Source organism: Meles meles, chromosome 12 (assembly GCF_922984935.1).
Source record: "Meles meles chromosome 12, mMelMel3.1 paternal haplotype, whole genome shotgun sequence".
NCBI classification, from domain to species: domain Eukaryota; kingdom Metazoa; phylum Chordata; class Mammalia; order Carnivora; family Mustelidae; genus Meles; species Meles meles.
Window position 1 is genome coordinate 32,635,890 of NC_060077.1, and position 15,478 is coordinate 32,651,367.

General features: G+C 55.2%; 1 protein-coding gene across 2 annotated transcripts in view; it reads right to left on the reverse strand.

Moving 5' to 3' along the window:
- Positions 1 to 13,927, reverse strand: part of ARVCF (ARVCF delta catenin family member) — a 53,581-nt gene extending 39,654 nt beyond the window's left edge. For both annotated transcript variants that reach the window (XM_046024566.1, XM_046024565.1), the window contains exons 1-2: positions 13,713 to 13,927; positions 8,575 to 8,628 (exon numbers count right to left, since the gene is read on the reverse strand). The gene's annotated coding sequence lies outside the window, so the exon portion shown is untranslated. The remainder of the gene's footprint in view (positions 1 to 8,574; positions 8,629 to 13,712) is intronic.
- Positions 13,928 to 15,478: the final 1,551 nt, after the last annotated feature.

The following is a 15,478-nucleotide window of genomic DNA, read 5'->3' on the forward strand; positions in this document are numbered from 1 at the left end:
GCTGTGGTCCCAGCTATGGCCCTGTACCCTCTGGGTGGCAATAAGCCTGTGCTCACCCCAGGCAGGAGGTGACAGGTGAGGCTGGTAGTCTGTGCCAACTGATGGGGGGGGGGCAGGAGGGTCCCGAGTCCCAGAGCCCACACTGGCCCTCATGGTGTGTTCAGGAAAGCCCCTTTCCCAGGCTCAAGTTCTCAGAAGGCTCAGTATGTGGCCAGGGTACATAGAACATACTACAGAGGTGTCCAGATGGCTCAGTCGTTAAGCGTCTGCCTTTGGCTCGGGTCATGTGGGATCGAGCCCCACACTGGGCTCCCTGCTCAGCAGAAAGCCTGCTTCTCCCTCTTCCACTCCCCCTGCTTATGTTCCCTCTCGCTGTGTCTCTATCAAATAAATAAATAAAATCTTAAAAGAAAAAAAAAAAAAGAACATACTATAACAGGGCCTAAACCTGGGCCCTTCAAATACTTGCTGGTCTCCCTCCTGACCTCAGCATCCCTGCCTTGCCCTGCACACTGCCCTTACTTCCCCTGCATCCCTGCCTCTCCCTCCATGCCTGCTCCTCCACTCTGTACTCCCATACCTCTCTGGTACCTTCACTTCCCCTGTTCTCTGCCCTCTCTTTACAGCCTTGCCTCTCCCTTCCCCTGAACCCCCGCCTCCCCTAAAGCCCCCCTGCTATATTTCTGCCTCCTTGCACCCTCACTTCCTCTTGCATCCCTACCTGCCTTGTCTCCTATACTCCTATATCCTTGCCCTTCCTCCCTCCTGCACCCCTCCCCTCTCCACCCTCGTTTCCCTCTCAGCCCTGTCCTGTCTTCTGCACCCTATGCTGATCCACGGTGGGTGAACTGAGCAGCCCATGATATGCTCCAAGGGGCACAGCTGGCGCTCTCAGAGCCCTAGTGCCCTTCCCCCATCATAGTCCCCTGGACAAGGGTGGAGGCACTGAGGTGTCTTGAGCCTGGGGCCTCCAGCTGTGTGCAGAGAAGACTCCCCACTGAAGCTCTGGCTCTTATGACAGAGCCATCAGTGCGCCCTCCCAGAGGGTCCAAGTGACTCACCTCAGAGGTAATCATCTGTGGGAGTGCTGGCACTGCCAGGGCTCCAAATCCCCTGAGCATCAGTCTGGGGGTGGGGAAGTAGGCATGAGAAGGCCTGGTGGGAGCAGAGGCCAAGGGGCGGGGGGAGGCCCTTGCACCCACTGTGTGCAATGCCCACAGAGCCAGGGACCAGCCTAGCCTCCTGATCACCAGCATCCCTCAGCACAACGTCGGGAGTGGCGTCAGCTCACACACGCCTGCAAGGACACCCCGAGCTCCCACTGCACACTTGAGCAGATAGGAGGTGAGATGGGGTCCTCACAGGAGGTGTTCCTCCCTGGATTGTCTGCCTTTCCTGGGGGCCCATCTCCTATGCAGGTCCCTGGCTGGGCTATCTGAAGACAGCAGTCCTAGCTATCTCTTGGGGGAAGGGCTGTCATGGCCACTCTCTCAGGCCACATTGGCATCTTTATGGCTCCCACCAAGGCTCTGTCCCCAGCATGAATGTGTCTGTGTGTACTTGTACACACACACACACATACCCCCCAGCAGTGCCTGAACCTCAAGGTCAAGCCCAAGTTGTTTAAACATAGAAAAACAGCTCTAGGCAAAAGTTATTTACTGCAGCGGCCCTGATGGTAGAGAACTCCAAACAGCCTGAGTCCATGATGGGACGTGCTTCTGAGGTCTTAGCTGAGGGGCGCACGGGCCTCAGGGATAGAGGGGGACTGACATGGGTGTGTCTGCCCCCCCACACAAAAGGCAGGACCAGCACAGTCAACCACAAGTATTACCTGGAAACAGGGAGCCCACGCATCTGCTTTGGCCTAGCATCACAACACCAATTTGGGAGATGCTGGTGAGGTGGGGGGTGGGGATAACAACCTCCAGCCCTCTTTTTTTAAAAAAAAAAAGATTTTATTTATTTATTTGACAGAGAGAGACATATCAAGAGAGGGAATACAAGCAGATGGAGTGGGAGGGGAAGAAGCAGGCTTCCGGCTGAACAGGGAGCCCGAGGTGGGGCTCAGTCCCAGGACTCTGGGATCATGACCTGAGCAGAAGGCAGATGTTAACAACTGAGCCACCCAGGCGCCCCAACCTCCAGCCCTCTTACACATGCATATGTGGAAATCACCTCCCTAGAAGGGAGGACAGAAAGTGCTGGGCTGTACAGGTACGATAGGTATGATTTTATTTTCCTTCTTTTCTGTATCTTCTACATTTTCTACAAACAAGCACGCATATATAATTTCTTTTAAAAGGCAAAATGAACAACAAGTGTTGGAGAGGATGTGGAGAAAGGGGAACCCTCTTACACTGCTGGTGGGAATGCAAGTTGCTGCAGCCACTTTGGAAACAGTGTGGAGATTCCTTAAGAAATTAAAAATAGAGGGGCGCCTGGGTGGCTCAGTGGTTAAAGCCTCTGCCTTCAGCTCAGGTCATGATCCCAGGGTCCTGGGATCTAGCCCCGCACTGGGCTTTCTGCTTGGCGGGGAGCCTGCTTCCTCCTCTCTCTCTGCCTGCTTGTGATCTCTGTCTAATAAATAAATAAAATTAAAAAAAAAAAAAGAGCTTCCCTATGACCCTGCAATTGCACTACTGAGTATTTACCCCAAAGATACAGATGTAGTGAACAGAAGGGCCATATGCACCCCAGTGTTCATAGTAACAATGGGCACAATCGCCAAACTGTGGAAAGAACCAAGATGCCCTTCAACAGATGAATGGATGAAGAAGATATGGTCCATATATACAATGGAGTTACTATGCCTCCGTCAGAAAGGATGAATACCCAACTTTTATATCAACATGGATGGGTCTGGAGGAGATTAGGTTGAGTGAAATAAGTCAAGCAGAGAAAGTCAATTATCATATGGTTTCACTTGTGCAGCATAAGGAATAACATGGAGGACATTAGGAGAAGGAAAGGAAAAGTGAATTGGGGGAAATCAGAGGGGGAGAGGAACCATGAGAGACTGTGGACTCTGAGAAACAAACTGAGGTTTTTGGAGAGGAGGGGGGTGAGGGGATGGGTAAGTGGATACTAAGGAGGGCATGCATTGCATGGAGCACTGGGTGTGGTGCATAAACAATGAATCTTGGAACACTGAAAAAATAAAATAAGATTAAAAATTAAAAAAAAAAAAAAAGGAAAATGAAGGGGCGCCTGGGTGGCTCAGTCTGTTAGGCATCTGTCGTCAACTCAGGTTATTATCTTGGGGTCCTGGCCCCAAGCCCTGCGTCGAGCTTCCTGCTCAGTGGGGAGTCTCCTTCTCCCTCTCCCTCCTTGTGCTTTCTCTCTCTCCATCAAATAAATAAAATCTTAAAAATAAAAAAAATAAAAAAATAGCAGGGGTGCCTAGGTGGCTCAAGGGTTAAAGCCTCTGCCTTTGGCTCAGTTCCTGATCCCAGGGTTCTGGGATCAAGCCCCGTGTTGGGCTCTCTGCTCGACAGGGAGCCTGCTTCCCCCTCTCTCTCTGCCTACTTGTGATCTCTGTAAATAAATAAATGAAATATTAAAAAAAAAAAAAAGGAAAATGGAAGTGGGGAGGTGCCTGGATGTCAGTTGGTTAAGCATCTGACTCTGAATTTCAGCTCAGGTCATGATCTCAGGGTCATGAGATGAAGCCCACCCACACAAGGCTCTGGTATCCAAAAGTGTGCTTGAGACTCTCTATTTCCTTCTCCCTCTGCTCCAACTACTCTCACCACAGGATTGTGAGTGCTTGCTCTCTCTCTCTCCCCACCTCCCTCAAATAAATAAATAAATAAATAAATAAATAAATAAATAAATAAATAAAATCTTTAAAAAGCTTAACAGGGGACTTTGATGCCATGGTCATTTGGCATCTATGGGTCAGTCTCGTGCCCTCTCCCTTGCTCGCAGCCCCTCAAGCACATCCAGGGGAGCCTGGGGTGAAGGGAGATGCTGCTTTGTAAAGGGCTGAGACCCCTTCACCTACACCATCCCAGACTCCTCAGCAGCCCAGGCCTCACTTTCCCCATCTGTGCACTTGGTGTTCCCCCACCCCCAGGCACTGTGGCCCAGATCCCATAGGCAGGTCTAGCCCAGGGGGTGCCAGCATCTTCCTCCAGGGCAGAAAGTGAAGGCCCTGAGAGCTTGGGGATGGCAGCATCTTGAAGCCTCATTATCTTGCAAAATGCAGAGAGCAGCAAGTACATTCAGACGAATGAATGGCCTAATTAGGATTTCACCAGAGAGTGAAAATATTTTAAAAAGAAAAAGTTTAACTAAAGGCATATTTGAAATACCAAACTCATCAGCTCCAAAGTCAACGTGGCAAGATACGCGGGGTTGCGGGGGCGGTAATACTTCCATCTTCCCACCTAACAGTGATAGTGGGCAGTCTTCCTGCTGGCCAGTTAAGCTGGGGTTACCCAGTACCAGTTACCCAGGGCTGGGTAAATGCTACCTAGGCTTGCAGAGACACCCTGGGCCGGGAGAGCCTGTGTAGGCCAGCCCAGTACCATCACGCCTGGGGGCCTGGGCGATGCAGGCCTCTCTCAGTCGGCCCCGCTGCACCAGCCATACCGGCAGCTGTGAATCACCTGGAACAAGGATGGCACAGCCGGAAGCTGGTGCAGCGCTCAGGCCGTCACCACAGCGGAGCACCACTGATGCCAAGCTCTTCACAAGGTCCGCGGTGTGAGCAGAGCCAGGGTCTGAGCCCAAGTCCTCTGTAGAGAATGTTCTTCCTCCTGCTTCGCCTGAGAAGCATGGGCTGTGGGGGTGGGAAAGGCTTGAGGCTCCTCTGGGCACCTGCCCACCTGGAAATGACCCAGGAGTCTGATTCCAGAGGTCCCCAGATGCCTGGCTGAGAGTTGCACAGGAACGAGAACAGCACCCTGCACCTGGCTCTCCGGCCACACCAGCAGGGGCCCTGTTTCTGAGGGACTCTACCATACAGGGACCTCTTTTCAGGAAACAAGGGTGCTCAGAGGGGGTGTGGACAGGCTCTTGTGAGAGCCCTGAGACATGGGGAGACCAGAGGAGGACATGCCACAGATCTACACAGGGAGGGCCGACTAGCTCTGAAGAGTGAAGCCTAAGGTGAGGCCCACAGAAGTCCCAAGGAGAGGGACCCAGCACAGTGGTTCCAGCAAGCACATGTGGGGTAAACGTGTAGAATAACCATGACTTTTGAGAACAAAGACTGTTCAAGGGGAGGCTCCAACCTGATCTCTTTAATCAGGCAGTGGGCACTGGCTAAGGGCTGGATGCTTGCCACGGACACCACAAACCTGAGGACACGTTACACAATGCTTCCAACTTCTGGTGATGGAAAATGTTAGTCGAGAAATGGTTTGAGGGGCACCCAGGTGGCTCAATAGGTTAAGCGTCTGCTTTTGGCTCAGGTCATTATCCCTCGGTCCTGGGATGGAGTACCACGTCAGGCTCCCTGCTCAGTGGGAAGCCTGTTTCTCCCTCTCCGTCTCCCCCTCTGCCCCTCTGTCCTGCTTGTACACACACACACACTCTCTCTCTCTCAAATGAATGGATAAATAAAATTTTTTTTAAGTTTTTTTTTTTTAAAGATTTTATTTATTTATTTGACAGACAGAGACCACAAGTAGGCAGAGAGGCAGAGAGAGAGTGGGAAGCAGGCTCCCTGCTGAGCAGAGAGCCCAATGTGGGGCTCGATCCCAGGACCCTGAGATCATGACCTGAGCCGAAGGCAGAGGCTTAACCCACTGAGCCACCCAGGTGCCCCTAAAATCTTTTTTTTAAAAGATTTTATTAATTTATTTGACAGACAGAGATCACAAGTAGGCAGAGAGGCAGGCAGAGAGAGAGGTAGGGGGAAGCAGGCTCCCCACTGAGCAGAGAGCCTGATGCGGGACTGGATCCCAGGGCCCTGAGATCATGACCTGAACTGAAGGCAGAACCTTAACCCACTGAGCCACCCAGGTGCCCCATGGATAAATAAAATCTTAAAAAAAAAGAAAGAAGGGCACCTGGGTGGCTCAATGGGTTGGGCCTCTGCCTTCGGCTCAGGTTGTGGTCCCAGGGTCCTGGGATTGGGTCCCGCATCGGGCTCCCTGCTCAGCGGGGGGCCTGCTTCCTCCTCTCTCTCTGCCTGCCTCTCTGCCTACTTGTGATCTCTGTCAAATAAATAAATAAAATCTTAAAAAAAAAAAAAAGAAAAAATAGTTCAGATACAGGTGAAAACAGTTAAATCCTCAACTTACACTTATGTCAAAATAAATTCTAGACAGATGAAAGCTTGAATGCAAAACACTAAACTAGAAATACCTCAGGAAAAGATAGGGGTGCCTTTACCAGACTAGGAGCTCAAGGAGGACAACAGAATGACTGAAAAAGGAAAACGTTCATTGAACTTCACCACAAAATATGAAAAATTTCTGAACATGAAAAGCCATCATAAACAAAAATTGAAAGATTAAGAAAGAACTTGCTGCAGGCACACAGATGAGGGAAGAATTCATGCTTTAAAATAAAGATTCCGATTGATGACTGAGAAACACATTGAAACCCAAAAAAACTCCAGCATGGGTCCAGCAGTCACAGAAGTGCGGCCACGCTCGGCACAGCTACGTGGAGGCTGACTACAAGGCCACCACAGGGCAAGACCAGGCTGGGCGGGTGGCGATGTGGTCCCCAGGAGGTGGTATCAGTGCTGGGATGGGTGCAGTGAAGGGCCCCTGCAACCCCCGGGTATCAGCATCATTCCTGCATTGCCTTCCAGCTCCCCCTTGTCAGGGGGCCCACAATTCTCATCACTGGCTTACAGTTCTACGGTTGGCCACTTTCTCTGTTTGTTGCTGGCTTCTTGGCCAGGTCAGGGACTCCCCTACAGCAGGCGTGTGTCTGATGGGGTCACAACACTCAGCGTCTGACATGGGGCTCAGCAACTGGGTACGGAATGGCTGAATGCAAGTATGGGAGATAGACGGGAGCTTGCCATCAGCCCCTTTCCCAACAGAGTCGCCAGGTCTCCCCTTTCCTTCTCCCTCTTAATGTGGACAGGGCTATACCCCAGGGACCACAGAGCAAGGAGCCCCCAGCCAGGACCCAGGTTTTGCTTCCCAGTTTGTGAAATGGTCCCAGCCCATAGAAGAGATGGCCCGAACGCCACAGCGAGTATTTCAATGCCCAGGGCAGACATGAGCAGTTAATCGCTGTGGCAGACAAGAATAATCAATGACCACACTTGAGAAGGGCAGGACAGGACAGACACAAAAGAGAGGAAAAGGCCAAGAGAGACACAGAGAAGACCAGAGGAAAGCTGGGAGAAGGCCAGGAGCAGGAGACAGAAAGGGATAAACAGGGACAGGAAACAAGCAAGCAATGCTGGGAGACCAGGCAAGAGTGGTGGGCAGGATAAGGGAGACGCTGTGACCAGAGCTATCATTCGATACTGTGCTGGTACACATTCGGTATTTGGCTGGTTGGCCAACCTGACATGTGGTGGCCTACCAGAAGTTAAGGAGGGTAGGGACCAGCACCTTGCCAATCTCGCCCCCAGATACCACGTCACACACACCACAAGCAAGGCCACGGTCTGAGCCCTGGATGCAGCTTGAGCCTCTTTACCCCAATCCAGAAGCCCCACTATGGCCCAACAGCCTGCCACTGAGCTGCCTGGCCTGACCTTGATTGTCCCAGGTGGGATACCGCCAGGTGGCAGCAGAGGCACAGCTACCACCAGCCAGCTGGCAGCTTCCCACGCCCACAGTCATGTGGGATAAGGAGGAAGGAGCCAGGCCCTGCCCCTCCCTGTCCTTGGCACAGAACACTGAGGAGTCTGGAGGCCTGGGAGCTCCTACGTCTGTGGCTACTGTCTTCTCACCACACAGCATGGCACTGGCCGGGTCGGGCCATCCACCCTGGATACTCAGGGCCACTGACCATCCACAGGGCTGGGTTGGCCAAGCCTCTCATGGAGACAGCACCCGGTGGGGCAGGAGCAGATGGCTGGGTTGGGGACTAGGCACCCATACCAGAGGGACAAGAATGAGCACAGGCACTCTCATTAGCCATCACCACTCTGTAAACACAACCACTGCAGCAAACTCTGCCAGGCCAGCGTGCTGGCAGCGCATACTTTCCCATCATTCAGAGGGATCTGGGGGACACAGGGAGCATACTGCTTCCCGACCCTGTCGTACTTCCCAGGCCTTAGCCTCGTTGGAAGAGCGACTACCAGGGAAAGCTACAAACACTGGTAACGCCTACGGCCACGGGCCAGCACGTGCCAGTCTGTCCCCAGCTGGGAGCTCTAGTCTCCCCTGGGCAGCAAGGACCACCTGAGCTAAGAGCCAAGCTGGGTAGGCTATGCCGAGCCAAGCGTGGCAGGCCTCCAAGTCAAGACAAGTGAAGAACAGATCCAGCCAATGTCCTGGTATCAGCCCCTGGAGTGAGGATGACCAGAAGCATCCACCACCCCAGGTCCAGCCCTCTTTCAGTCACACCTGCCAGGCCCAGGAGGACACTCTTCTGTCCCATGCGAAGAGGGGGACGGCCCCAGGCCAAGCCCAGGACACTTACCTGTCTTGAGGGGAGATCAGCATGTCCAAACGCCCATCCTGCCAGCCCCAGCTCCTGCAGGGAAACCATAGGGTACCCTGTGAGATCAACCTGTTGGGCTAAGTCCCTTTTGGATGAGGCCAGACCCGTGGTGGGGCAGTATCATCCTGGACCCTAAGGTCATCTCACAGAGCTCCTGACATGGACCCATACCTTTGTGCATGTTCTCTTATCCCCACTCGACTGGAACCATGGTGTCTGCGGTCTATGTCAGACTATCACCATCCCTTATAAATGTTTCTACCACTGTTGACCTTCAAAACTGTGACTGTTCAGCTGAAGATAATAATGTCTTCCCCATTCCAGAAGGGAAGTGCTTCATTGTGATAAACAGTACAGCAAGGAGAATTTCTGCACCAGGGTCCCACTGCCCCCCACCTGAACACCTGCCTAGCTCTGCTCTCCTCTCCAGGATCCCACTCCTGCCTTGTGTAACAAGCCATCTGCCTGTCCTGATGCTCCTTGGGGCTGCCCTAGAACCTACATTCCTGTCAGGCAGGCAGGCCAGCTCCCAGACCCTGGGACCAAGTGGCCAAAGTTAGGGCTATGTGTCCCTCACATGTAGGAGCTGCAGCCCCCATGGGCTTCCTGTCTCAGCCCATGACCCAGAGGACACATTCTCCACCACTGTTTCTAAGGCTAGAGACCAGGCCAGAGAGCGTTTGCATCAATAAAAATGAAAAACAGGGTGGTAGGCACTTGGCTGGCTAGTTGGTAGAGCATGCAACACTTTTTAAGATTTATTTATGTATTTGACAGAGAGAGAGAGAGAACAAACAGGGGTAGTGGGGAGAGAGAAGCAGGCTCCCCTGCTGAGCAGAGAGTCCGATGTGGGGCTCCATGCCAGGACCCTGAGATCATGATCTGAGATCAACGCAGATGCTTAATTGACTGAGCCACCCAGGCACCCCAAAGACCATGCAACTCTTCAAGCCCTGTGTTGGGTGTAGAGATTACTTAAAAATAAAATCTTTACAAATAAATAAATAAAATCTTTACAACTGCAAACCAAAGCCAGGGTGGCACAAAGAGGAGGAGAGGTCTGGGTCAAACAAATGGAAAGTCATTCTGGGGGTGGTCAGAGGTGATAGAAACTCTCTCCCCCGGGCTCTACAGTGTTTTCCAGACTGTTTCTCTATCTAAATCTTCCTTTGTGGATGTGGCCTGGGTGGGGGCCCCAAGGTAGGTGTCCCTGCCTCCCAGCAGCCCCTTCATCACCAGGAGGGGCTCTGAGTCACGGTGGGATCGTGTGAAAATCAGGATGCATGGGGCTGAGGCAGGAAAGACTAGTGGCCTGAGCCAGGCAGGTGTGCATGTGTGCACACGTATGTACTCAAGCACGCTCACTCTCGTGGGTGCCTGGGACGGCAGTCTGGGAGGGAGCCTGCCCACCCACGACAGCCGCTCCACCCACGGCAGAGGACCTGCTGTTCCCACCCTGAAGTCTGAGGCTCAGGAAGCAGCTCAACTTGCAGTGTGACGTTTCTGGGACACTTCTGTTTTTGGCTTAAGCATTCACATAGGTTTTGTCCCACAGAGAACCACATGCCTTTCTTATCAGTCCGGATAACTGTCAACCTCCCCCTCAGTGCTGGCCCTGTGCAGAGCCTCACAAGGTGCTGGCTATGCGCCCTCATGTCACTCTCGCTAGGGGCCTTGGATTGGCCCAAACCCCATTTTACAGATGGGTAAACTGGGTCTGGGATTTGAACTTAGGTCTTCCTGTTCACCGTGCCCCCACCTCAACTGGTGGTATTTGGCCACAAGAAGAACATGCTCCCTCCTTGTGGGGCTCTAGCCTGGTGAAGAGCTCCATAAACAGAAGAGAGCCAGTAGTAGACACCAGTGGGAGGAGGGTATTTGCAGGGCTGCTGGGAGTGGGGCACCAAAGGCTTCCTGCAGGAGGAGAGTAGGGGAAATGAGAGGTTCTGGGGGATGCAGGGTGGCAGTGGTTTGGGGAGGCATGGGTCCCAAGCGTGACACTGTATAGGAGGTGGGGGCAGGGCAGAGCCTGACAGGAGCCCTGAGGGAGCAGACAGAGTGAGAGAACGAGTAACAGGATTCGTGATCAGAGTGCAGGTTACCTGTCTTGCCCTTCCCTTAACATCCCCTCAGGGCTGATCTGTAGGCTTTGGGGTCACTTACTTGGCCTAGGACTCCCCACCCCGAACTAGGAGCCTTGGGGCTAAGGGAGCCACCAAACCTGCTCCCTCCCCAAATGCTCCCTCCCCAAATGCTCCCTCCCCAAATGAGGAGGGTCCTGAGAAGTGAAATAACTCCACCAGGCCATTCGAGCCTAAGCCTATCCATGCCATGGGACTCCCCACACTGGAGTGCCCGAAAATCTGTCCAGTCTGCCCCCACTCTTGGAAGGCCTGCAGCATCTCTGACTGGGGCAGGAGCCCAGCCTACCAGGGTTGCCAAGCAGCCAGGCCTGAAAAGCCATGGACAGGCTGTGTGTCCCTGGCACTAGGCAGCTCCACGATCACAAACCGAGTCTAGATGAGGGATGGGGCCCCAGCTGGGCAGGCAACTCGGGGCTACGGCAGGTAATGAGGACCCCAGGTGGGAGTGGCAGAGGTGGTGGTGAGGGGGTCAGGCAGGTCTTTCTGTTCTGTTCTGCATGCAAGCCTCACGTCCTCCTCCACCATGACAAATCCTAACGTGCTCCTCCAGGCCGCTGGCCACTTTGGGTGCAATGTGAAAAGACACCAACTTCTGTGGCACCTTCTTCAGAGATTAAGTGGAAGAGGCCCAGGCTCATCCTGACAGGCTGACTCAGGGTCTGCACCCACACCCTTAGATGGGGGCAGGGTCAACCAGCGGAAGCCAAGGAGGGCACAGGCCTGAAGGAGGACTCCCTCAGGGCCTGGTTTTCAAGGTCTTTGCCTGAGCCTGTGCTCAATCACCCAGCCATTCAGGCCTGGGGTCTCCCCTTTGCCTGAACTAAAGGTGGTGAGGGGTTCTGGGGGCTAGAGGGGCCTCACCCCAGGGATCCTTGCTCCTCTCCAGCTCTGTACCCTGGATAGGCAGTCTGTAGAAAGCAGAGCTCTGGGCTCCCCACGGGGTTCCTCAGGAAGGGTCCCAACCCTGAGGGCGGCTGGGTGGAGCTAGTCTTGCCTGCCATGGCAGGCCTGGGTGCCCTCTGGTGGCCGTATCCACTAGTCGCTGCCTTCCTAGAGGCCGTTGGCTCCTCAAGATCCACTGGGGCAGTGGGAAGAGTCTGTGCGGGACACAAGATGAGGAAAAGATGTGGATGAAACGGGCGTCCACTACTCTGGGCTCATCCTCCTGACCCATGAAATAAACTGAACTGTGCTGTTGTCCCAGTCAGGAAAGCCCAGTAAGGGATTCCTGACCCTGTGTTCCCTCTGGCTACTTCCTAATTTTGGGTCTCCTGCTGAGCAGTCCAAGATTTCATCACTATCCTGACAGAAGCTGGTGCCAAGAAAACAGATGCCTTCCCCCCAACTTGAGCCGCCACTGGGAAGTCCCCAGAACCCCTGATGGCCCCCTGGACAGTCCACAGGGCTTGCCCCATCCTCCGTTCCTCTGCCGAAGCCAAACCAGGGTACAAGTCAGCTGCTAGGGACTGACTAGGGTTCTGGCATGCCTGGTGTCCTTGCTCCCCAGCTGTGTGTCACTCCTGGATCCCCCTGAAGGTGCAGGACCCCACTGTTCATGCCCCTCAGGCCTGTCTCTTGGGGTGAAGTGGGTGTGGCAAATCTACACTAAATCTTTATGTAGCACAAACAGGGACACCTTCACAGAACCTCAGAGAGGCAGAGACCCCGGTACTGGGAAGAGACCTGACAGGCCACCTCTGAAGGTGGCACCATGCAACCCCAATGTGGCATGGGGAAGGTAACTGAGCAGGACTGAGAGCTGGCCCAGTTTACTTTGGAGGGTCATGGTCTGCAAGTACTTGTGTCTATGCAGAAAAGACTGTGAAGAAGAGCAGGGCAGGGGCTGGCTTGGCTGTGAACCTCCTTCCTAGGCCAGGACCAGAATCCTGAGCATAGTGAACACTCTGGACCCAGCCCCGTGTTGGGTGCCACTGGACCACAGACTTGAGGGAGCAGGGGACAGACACAGTACTGGGGATGGGACAGGGCAAGGCTGTGGGAAAAGATGTGTTCTGGATTCCCAGCTCCACATGCTATGGCCAGACCCAAGGCCTACTGGCCATGGGTGCAGTATGCCGGACAGAGGTCTTTGATAGTCTCCTGTGTCCAGCACCACCTCAGGTCCAGAGATACACTGAACACAAGACAGGCACGACCTGCTCTGGACCAACAGACCTCTGGTGGTGGCCTGCTTCTCAAGTGGAGGCAGAGGGAGGGGATGGAGGCTCTCAGTCCACCCCTGGTGGATGTCCTCATGGGGGGATGTTGCCCTTACATCACTAAACCGCTCATCTCCCAACCTCCTGCGTTTATAAATCCTGACTCGGTGTGTGTCCTGCACAGTGATGTAGGTGACAACTGGAACGGCTGCGAGAGAGGCGTAACCACCCGAGGTTACACTAAGAGCCTACCCCAAAGGATGAAATCCTGTTGAAGCGATTCTTTTCTCTTGTTTCTAAACATGCCTGGGTCTAGAGGGAAAACAGCCAGAGTCCCTGACATCCCCTTGGCCCCGCCGTGCCCCAGCGGGTTCCAGTGCCGCGCCGCCCCAGGAAAGTTCCTGGGCCCCGCCGCCCCTCGGGTCCCTGGAAAGTTTCCGTGGCTGCTGGACCCCAGCTGCAAGGCGCCCGGCGTCGCGCTGGGCGGTCAAGGCTGCGGGTTCCCGCGGCGTCTTGTCGGGGGCGCGCGGTGCGGGGTGCCCTGGCCCTGTCGGCCATGGCCCCGAGGCCGCGCACAAAGGGACCCGCCCCCATGGTCCAGGGTCTCGCGCACCGCGGCGCAGGCGAGGAGCAGGTGGGGCGGAGCCCGGCTCCTCCCCCTACCGCGATACCCGGCCGGACTTCGATTGCCCCCTCAGCCGCCCACCTAGACCCCGTCCCCTGCTGGACCGCAACCTGGATCCCGTCCCGGATCTCCGGCCTCGTCCCAGTCCCGGCCCCGACCTCTGGACCCCGCCCCCCGGCCCGAGCCTACCTGGAGCGCGGCGTGGGCGGCCCCGCAGCGTGGCCCCCGCCCCCAGACGGGCGTCCCCGGGTCTCTCGGCGCACCCGGCACGGCGTCCTTAGAGCGCCGCGCGGTTAGCGGTCCGCAGGGTGCTCAACTCGGACCGGTGCGGGGGCGGACCTCTCCCAGGCCCAGCGTGCAGCCCCGGGACCAGCCCTCCCCACCCCTCGCGCGGCCCGTGCGCAAAGCGGGTCTGGCCGGCTACGCGACCCTCCGCCCCGCCCCATCCGAACGCGAATTTTCCCATTGGTCGGGAGACCGAGCGCGGCCCGGCATCCGGCGCCGATTGGACAGGCGCTGGCAGACGCCGGCTTGCCATTGGGCTCCCGGGGTGTCCGTCCCGGCCGACGACCGGCCCCTTCGTGGAGTGGCCGAGGCCCCGGCACCTGCCTGCACCGCTGCGGCGGCGGCCGGGGCCTCGGGGCCGCCCCCTCTCGGCCGCGTTTGAGGACGTCCCCGGAGCGTCCGGCCCCGAGCGGGGATTGACAGGCCCCGCGCCCCCTCCCCGGACTCCAGCCTCGCTGCCTCCATCATTGCCCCTAGCTCGCTGGGATCCTCCTCCGGCGCCAGCTGTTTGCCGGGCGCTGCGCGCCGTGCCCTCCTGTCAATATCTAATTGTATTCTTCACACAATCCGCGAGGAAGAGTTTGCTGCTTTCCCATTTTACAGGTGGGAAATTGAAGCTCAGAACTGTTCTCACTTTCTTTAGATCACCGGAACTCAAACTTCCCGGGACTGGGGGTTCTTCCACCCCGCGGTTCTCACAGAGAGGTAGGGGTCCGACCTTGACTCAGCGAGGCTAGATAGGGAGCCATGTTTCTGAGGGCGGGAAGCGACTTTCGGTGAAATAGAGGTTCTCCTCCGCCTCCGGGCCTGAATCTACGGACATCTTGGCTCAGCCCCCCTCTGCAGAACTGCCACAGGACTGCCCTCCCTCATCTCCTCCTTCACATCACCACAGCTCAGGGCCTGGGAAGGGGTGAGGGGAGGAGTTTGTGAGTTTATCACCGCCCCCTCTTCCTGGTGTCCCATTTCCTCCACCCTACCCGGGATCTTGGAGGATCCCTGTGGGGTGCAACTACTTGAGCAGAGTTTCACACAGGTTGCATTTTTCTGTCAGGTGGAAAGCTGCCACCTGCTCCCTTCAGGGACACGAGGCACACATATATGACCACAAATGGGACCATAATCCTTGGTCAGCTCCACTTAAATTTGTGGTAGTGGGGGCACCAGTGGGGGTGCTGTCCATTGGGGCTTATTTTGCGGGGTTCAGGAGATGATGGCCCCTTGGCCAGTGACTCTGGCTCACGCTTAGTTCTAAGCCTTTCCTGCTCTGGTTGCACCTGGAGATGACCAGATTCTCAGCTCACCATATTCCCTATAGCCACCTAGGGAGTCACAGGCCCATGACATTGCTAATGGGGAGACCAGACATTCATGTCTCATCCACCCACATCAGGGGTCCAGAGTGTTCACACCATAGTTACTTGCTCAGAACAAAGAAAGTGAAGTGATGCAGGGCCGGAACTCACCACTGGTACCACCATTGGGTCCCCCCTGTGGTACCTGGTGCACACAGCAAATCTACCCTAGCCTTTTAGAGCCAGGCAGTCACCCCCAGTCAACTGGAGTTGGCACTTGAGATGAGAGCTATTTGACACTCTGGCATAGTGATGTTGCTTATGGCTCTGGGCATATGAAAGGCCGTGTCCTTCTCTGGGACGCAGGAGCCCCTA